Source organism: Arachis hypogaea, chromosome 4, assembly GCF_003086295.3.
Source record: "Arachis hypogaea cultivar Tifrunner chromosome 4, arahy.Tifrunner.gnm2.J5K5, whole genome shotgun sequence".
Lineage (NCBI taxonomy): Eukaryota > Viridiplantae > Streptophyta > Magnoliopsida > Fabales > Fabaceae > Arachis > Arachis hypogaea.
The window spans coordinates 99,193,141-99,199,632 of NC_092039.1; positions in this window are offsets into that span (position 1 = coordinate 99,193,141).

A 6,492-nucleotide genomic window follows, 5' to 3' on the forward strand; every position below is an offset into this window, starting at 1 on the left:
ATGATGAAATTTGAGTAGTTGTATATGTACGTAAATACCATTCTCTGTGGAGGTCATATTCCTCAGATTCAAGGTTTTTACGTAAAGCTTCCCTATTTATAACAAATTCTGTGATACTCATTGGGCATCATTCATAGATGAGTATGTTGGATATTGAATGGAAGATTCTATTTCAACATCATTATCTGAATTCTTACCATCGGTTTGATAAACTGCTTGAGAAATGTTTGAATTATTTTGTAATCCTGAAATATTGATTTCAGAATGTACTGGTTTTGAAATTTTTGAAAACTGAGATTGAGAAGTCACGAAGAAAGACCTTCTTGCTGAAGCAAAATCATTGGATGTTCCTGCTTCAGATCTGGAGGAAAAGGAGTTTCGTCTGTCAAACAAAATCTCTACTTTCCTGGATTCATCCTGTTTTATTTCTCATAAGAGAGGTGCTTGTCTAGGTTGTGTTGAGATGGCTCGGTCAATTGACCATGACTGGGAAAGGTCAATTTCATCCCACCTTATGAGCCTTGGGATCGTGACGTTGGCCTTTGTCATGTCAGTGACAAACAAAGTGGTTTCACGATCTTGGGATTTAAGAAGGACTCTAGAGTTACAAGTGTTTATAACCTTGTATTGAATCCTATAGATTAAAGCAGATGGAATGGATCCTTCTTTCATGTTGAGACCATGAATTCGGATGTTTAGAAAAAGAGAGTCAAGAATGTTAATGTCTAACAAGCTAACAGTTTTGTTTGGGAAATAGTTGAAGTAAACCAGACCATGTCCTAGACTTGTTTCAATTGTTTCGATCAAGGAGTCATGGAAGTTATTGTGTCTAATATCTCTAAGACACATGAGGATGGAGGCATTCAAACCTTCTCAGATGAGAGGCTTGACGGCAACTTGGACACACCCTATGTGGAGATATCTGTAGTGATGGGCATGTTCTTTGACGGATTTTTGGTCAAAAGATGGAATTCCTCACCGGAATCTAGTCCTAGAGAAATGTTGTTTTCAGAGGTTTTGATGATATAGGTTGATTTTCTTTTGTTGTCCTTAGGGACATATAACCCATCTTGAGGGATTTTGGGTATTTCCCAATTGTCAATAGCTTGATTGAGGGTATTTCCCAATTATCAATGGCTTGATTGTCAATTGTCAATGGCTTGAGGGACATATAACCCATCTTGAGGGATTTTGATGATATTGTGTTTGGGAGAAAGTTTCTCAGGACGAGCTACTTTCTTAGTAAGAGGATTGGAGGAAGAATGGATTGGAGAGGTGGAGGAGAAGACTGAGAAGAAGAAGAAAAGCGTCTAGAAAGAGAGCGGAAGAGTTTAGACATATTTTCATAAAATCTGATATCATTGCCATCCTTTGGTTCAGAAAGAACATATTTATTATCACTAAACTATCACTCAAATTTTTTAATCTGGGGTTTTTAACTCTTTTTTTTTGAATCCCTTAAATCCATAGCCACTAGGAGTTCTTACGTTCGGATCTTATCACCTTCAGAAACATTGACAAATTAGTCTTACTACCTAATCTCAAGGGTCTTACTGCTACAGTCCCTTTAAGTGATCAGATTAAACAGCCTGTACTTCCAGATTTAAAGTATTGTTTAAGGTATACAGAAAATAAGAACATGAACAGTAAATAAGAATATGAACAGTAAATAAAATTCCCAGATCCATGAATTTCAGAGATAGTTTAATGATAATAGTAATATTCCTACTTCCCCATCAGGCTCTGATACCAGATGTCCCGAAGTGGAACAAGGAGGGAAAGGGGAATAAGGGGTAGAAGAGAAGGGAGATATCAGCATAATGAATGCAGATGCAAGAACAAATAATTATATTAAGAGAAAAATTATAAACAAAAAAGTTTTTTTTTTTATAACAACTAAAGCATAAACAAAATTTTTTAATCTATTATTTACATTCTAAAAACAAATTCAAATTCAAATTAACAAAATTTCTAATTTTCAAAAATTATTTCAACTCTTTAAACATGCAATTTAAGACAAAAAGACAATTTAAAACAAGATTATTAACTATTCGAATATACAACTTAAAACAAAAATCTGCCAAAGCAAGATAACAATTGAGAGACATATTTACAAGAATGATATAAAGAATAGAAGTTGAAAGATTTTACCATGGTGGGTTGTCTCTCACCTAACACTTTTGTTTATTATCCGTAAGTTGGACATTTTAGAGAGCTCTTATCAAGGAGGCTTGTACTTGAACTCATCCTTGAGCCTCCATCAATACTTGGACTTCTAATGATCTTTGAGACTCCCAACTAAATGCACCAAAGCTTTGATGAAAGTTGAAACAAGCTCCGAGCTCCCAAAATTAATCCACATCATATAATCCGGGCTTCCAAACCTTGTTTTCACACCCGTCTTCAAATTGAACTTCATGATTTCATTCGAGTGACAAGACCTTGACATTCTCACTTGAGCACCCACACACCTTCTGAAATCTACCCAATTTGGCATTCCGCCAACCATTAAAACCAAACTTCAAAGGGTTCAACCTTAATCACCCTAGAATTATGTCTCCAACTACTACCTAACTTTCTCTTACTTTTCAATCCACAATGATTTCTAAGTTGACTATCCATTTCAAGCAACTCATATTCAAGTGGAATAATAAAGTTTAAGGTTAAGGACTTTACTCACTTAAATGGAGGAATGGATGGTGACTTAGGTGGGAAGACTTCAAATGGCTTTGGCAATGTGAGTTCCAATCCTTTTTCTCTTGTTGTATGATCTCCACCTCTTGACAAGCTTTCTCAAGCTTGTTTCTTTTTTTAACTTCTTCAAACTCTTCAACTACTTCTAATTCCTTAGTTTCAACCTTCTTCACTTGCAACTCATGCTTCTACTCCTCTTCTTTTCCTTGAAATTCCAAACTTTCTTCCACTTCACATGCTTCAATTGGAGTTAGGTCTTCACTTTCATCCATAGAATTGCTTGAATTGTTGGAGCAGTGCATCAAGGCCAAGTGAGATAAAGCTCCAGCTAAGATAGTCATGATATTTTCTTGCCTCCTTTGGTACTCTTCTTACTTTTGAAAGAACAATTGGAGTGCTTCCTTCGTTGATGGTTGTGGAAAAAAAGAGGGTTTGTCAATTGAAAAAAGGTCTTCATATGTAGAAGGTGGCTCATATTGGTGAGAATTTTGAGGTGATGTGTATAGAGGTATGTCTTCAAGAGGGATTTGAGAGTATTGGTATTGAAATTGTAGTGGTTCTAAGTATGGTTCATAAGGCACATAAGGATGGTGGTATGGTAGGTATGGTTTTGGCTCATATGGAAGTGTTTGGTGGTAGAACGATGTTTGAGGACAATGTTAATGATAGATTTCATATAAATATGGTGGTTGAGATTGGTAATCAATGCCAAAGGTCACCATAGTCAATTGGTTGGTATGCACTATAGGATGAGTTATGATCATTGTGGCATGGGAGAGGAGATTGCCATGAGAATTGACCATATGAATGTGGTTCCTCCCTCAAATGATAATTCAACCCTTGGTGCACACCATCATTAAGATCGCCATTTTCTATAATATTGTAACAACTAAACTTCAAGCCAAAAGAGTGAGAATTCATAGAAAAGAGAAAAAATAAAAATAAAAGCTATCAAGAAACAAGAAAAACACAATTCTAGCTACTAACAAAAACAAGCAAACAACCAAAAAGCAAGTTACTACATATTAACATATTCACAATAGCCAATAGTATAATACCATTGCAATTTTCCGGCAACGGCACCAAAAACTTGATGTAAGGGATTAATGTCGGTTTAGAATTTTCACAAAAAGAATCTCGTTGCAAGTATAGTCTAAATCGACAATTAATTCTCACAATCAAAGTTTAAAAGGTTGTCACAATACAAACCAAAATAACCGGGAGTAGAATCTCGGGTTGTTCTTGCTAGAAATTGCAATCGAATGCTCATTATTGGCTATGGAGAAAATTGGGAGTGTGGATAAAAATAAACAAGAATTTAAAAGAAGTAAAGAAGCATGCAAGGAATTAAACTCAAAGCAAGTAATCAATAAAAATGGAATTCAAATAGCAAAAAAGAACTCTCGGCAAAGGTTGAGATTTAAGAGTTCCTATCCTAATCATTGACCACAAACATGACAATTGTGAAGAATTAATCCCATTTCATCAACCCTACATCGAGGATAAGTCAAATAGGCATAATTGATCTCAATGCACAAGTACTAGCCAACTCAGTAATTAACTTATTGAAAGACTAGGGTTAGTGGAAACCAAACCAACTAATAATCCTAGTTATAATCAAGATTGGACATCAATGACTCAAAGTCACCTAAGTCCTCAATTCCAAGCCAAGAGTGTGAAAAACTACACTAAAATTAAGGCAAGCATTTTATCAAATACTTGGTGTGCATAAAAAAGAAACATGGTAAATTACAATAATAATAAAATCTAAACTACCAATTGCAAGAAAATAATAACAATAACCCAAACAAGCATCAAGGAAACATAAAACATCAAATTGCATTAAATGGAATCAAACTTAACAAGAGTTCATGAACATAAAAGCAACAAAATAGAGAAAATTAATAAGTAAACTAAGGGAATTGAGATGCTAGAATAAGAAAATATAAAGAAACTAAACTAAAATAAGATCAAAACCTAAAACTACAGAGAAAACTAAGCTAAAATCCTAGAATTCTAGAGAGAAGTTGGAGTTTCTCTCTCTAGAATCTCCTAAAACATGATAAAAAAAACCTAAACTATGACTACTTGGTTCATCCCCTTCAATTCTTAGTTCAATAACATCAGAAATGAGTTGGATTGGGTCCAAAATGAGCTTGTAATCACTGATCATGTGCTGTAATAAATGAGGCACACACTCAAACATGTGTATAAGCACACGATGTGTGCGTACGCCCACTTAACTCCTTGTCCACTATAGATATATGCATATCATTTTAAAGCCCCGGATGTTAACTTTCTAATGCCACTGAAACCGCCTCATTTGGATCTTTGTAGCTCAAGTTATGATCAATTTAGTGCGAAGAGGTTAGGATTGACAGCTTTACAATTCCTTCATTTCTTGAATTCTTTCACTTTGCATGCTTTTTTTCCACTTCTTCAAGTCATTATTGCCTTCAAAACCTTAAATCACTCCAACAAACATATCAAAGCATCGAATGAGAGAAAAGTGAATTAAAATTGGTAATTTTAAGCATAAAAAGCATGTTTTTCACAATTAAGCACAATTTAGAAAGAATTCACAAAAGCATGATATTTTCAATGAATAAGTACAAGTTTATGTGATAAAATTAACTCATTTCAAGCTAAAAATTATCATTAAATATGAATTCATCACTCTTTTGTTCAAGCTGGTCATCTTCTCCACCCTCAAGTGACCTCTTCCCCATGCTTTTTGCGTCTCCAGTTGCCTTCTGCATTTTACACTCACTCACTTCCAATAATAACCTAAGTTACCAAATCTGCAACAATTTCAGAAAACAACTAAAGTCAATCACCATTATGCGATACACGTCACAAAATATCATAGTATTAATAATTAATTGATAACAATAATAAACAAAATAGAGAAACCCTAGCAAAAATAACAACAACAAGCTAGAACAGATCTAGAATACCATAACATAACATAACAATACAAACAAATAAAACCGGGAATTTCACTAAAATCTTCAAATTCCAAGCTTGCCAAACTCTAGTCCCCCAAACGAGCAACCTCAACCACCAAATTCCATGAAGAATTTGAGGGAAAGGGAAAAAAAGAACTAGAAAGGAGCTGAGCTCACCAAGAAAAGCCTTTGCTGGTTGTAGAAGTGGAAGTTAAAGAACAGAACTCGGAATACTAAATTAGATGATGCGTAAGGTAGTAAGGTGTTATTGATGCTGCTCCAGAGAGAGAGAGAGAGAGAGAGAGAGAGAGAGAGAGAGAGAGAGAGAGAGAGAGAGAGAGAGTTTGGTGAGAGAGTTATAGTGGGATCAGAGCAGCGATGTTGGGAGTGTCAGAAGAGAGAGTGCCGACAGAGGCATTGCGAAAGAAGGGAGTGGCGACGGAAGGGGTTAAGGGTTTGCAGCAATGAAAGGGAACGACAGTGGAGGGAGCATGATGGAGGGTTTGCGAGGGACAATCAGAGTCATCGCCAAAAGGAGTGCTAATAGAGGGACCAGGGATTGTGGAAGTGTCAGAAGAGGGAGCACCAACAGAGGCATTGCGAGCGCCAGCGATGTTCTTTGGATTGCTGGGGTTCTTCGCTGTCACTGGTGTTTAGGATTATTTGCTAGTGGTTTAGTGTCTAGGGAACGGCAAAAAAGGTTTCAGGTAAATTGAGAGTGTTTCAAAACTGTTTTGAACTAAAGCTTTTTTTAAATCTTTTAGCCACACTTTTGAAGCGTGCCAAGAGTTAAAGGAAACGGCCACACTTTTAAAATGTCAGTGCAATGAAACCATGTCACCACTCTTTA